Source organism: Chrysochloris asiatica, unplaced genomic scaffold, assembly GCF_000296735.1.
Source record: "Chrysochloris asiatica unplaced genomic scaffold, ChrAsi1.0 scaffold00007, whole genome shotgun sequence".
Lineage (NCBI taxonomy): Eukaryota > Metazoa > Chordata > Mammalia > Afrosoricida > Chrysochloridae > Chrysochloris > Chrysochloris asiatica.
In genome coordinates, this window is record NW_006408525.1 from 419,391 (window position 1) to 421,241 (window position 1,851).

Sequence of the window (1,851 nt, forward strand, 5' to 3'; positions counted from 1 at the left end):
AGGTTTTTGTATATTGTTTTTGTTTTTTACCATATTTGAATCCTGCTTTATGAGTTTGCCAGCATTGTTGTAAACAGTTCTTCAAGATTCCTTCCCCAGTTTTTGGTCATGATGTTCACATTTTTAGTTTTGACTTGCAGGCTGAGTTCCATAACTCTCATCTCTGTAGCGAGTAAAGAAAGCTGGGAGGGCACAAAGACTAGACAAGATGACAAGATTTTACATACACACACACACACATGTGGATCTGGATATATTGAGATAATTTCCCTGAAAGTAAAGATGTGAACCCTAATGTAATTGTTATTGTTATGTGCCGTGGAGTCAGTTCCGACTCATAGAGACCCTGCGTAGGGTTTCCGAGGTTGTAAATCTTTGCAGGAGAAAGCCTCATGTTTCTCCTGTGGAACAGCTGGTAGTTTTGATCTGCTGTGAGATTAGCAGCCCGATTTGTAAGCACTATACTACCAGAGCTCTTTAGATAATAAATTTTGAGGAAGGGATATGTACATTATAAACAGGGAAAATGGTTCAAATCTTGTAAGACAGATAATAGGACATATAGGTGTAACTCTCACTGTGCACTGCATTATGAGGAAAGTTGTGTCTTCAGGGTGTTTATCATGAGGCATGTTTTTGCCCAAATGGAGCTTATGGTTTTGTGTGTGTGGTGGGGTGGTTGTGATGGTGAGGAGAAGAAAAGTAGAGGAAAGGAAAGGGCCAAGGGAGCAGGAGCAGATCCATTTTTGAACACACCAATGAATGATTATCCTACATAAAGAAAAATTTCAGTGTTGCTAAATGTTTTATTTGTTGTAAATTTGCATCATGTATTTCTGTAGCCCTGCCATTGGGTTCATATATATTCATTATGGTTGTGTCTTCTTAGTGGGTTGACCATTTAAATTAGGTAATGTCTTTCCGTACCTTTTTTGGTGAATTTTGCCCATATGTCTGTTTTATCACATTAATATTGTCATTCCTGCTCTTATGGTTAGTTTCCTTTCCATCCTTTGAATTTTACCCTATTTATATCTTTATTTACACTTACTGTGTATCTCTTGTAGACAGCATATTTAAGGATCCTGGTTTTTGTCATTCTGCCTCTCCCTACAGGTGCATTTAAGCCATTTACATTCAATGTGATTATAAGTTTAAGTTTACTGTTGTCATTTTGTTGTGACTTTGTGTATGTGGTTTTGATGATTTCTTTTATTCCACTTAATTTTTTTGTGCTGAGCTCTGTTTGTGGATTTTCATTGTTAATTTTGTGTTTACTGAGCCTTTTTCTTCTGTCATCATCGGTCGCCAAGTGGGTGGTACAGAAACTCACTGACAGTACCAGGTGGGCAGGGGTGGTTGGAATGGGGACAAGTCTCCAGTTGCAGAAGGGGACCCAATCAATGCAGGGGCAAAGCAGACGGGATGCCACCAATCCGCAGGTGTCTGCTAGGAGGGCATGCCCCTGCCTGCTAGAGCCAATGTGGGGAGTGTGGAGCACCAGCCCTCTGGCCTGTGGCACAGGTGGCTGGACACAAGAGTGCTGTTTCCGGTTTGCAGGTGGAGCAGCAGGCACCACTCATCTGTGGGTCCCAGTACTGGCAGTTGGGGTGGAGAAGATGGCACTACAGTTCCACCTACTCCTGATGCTGGCAGCTGGGTAGAGAGACTAATGCTTGGGTGCCTGCATGAGTGGCTAAGCAATGGGTGGGTGCTGTTGGTCCCTGGGTCTCAGGCTTAGGAGGTGGGTGCCATTGTCAGGTGTTGGGTGGAGATGGATGAGGGAGATGGTACTGTGGGTAGAGACTTGCCGTGGGTCAGATGAGTACACTGTAAACTTGCTGGCAGGGC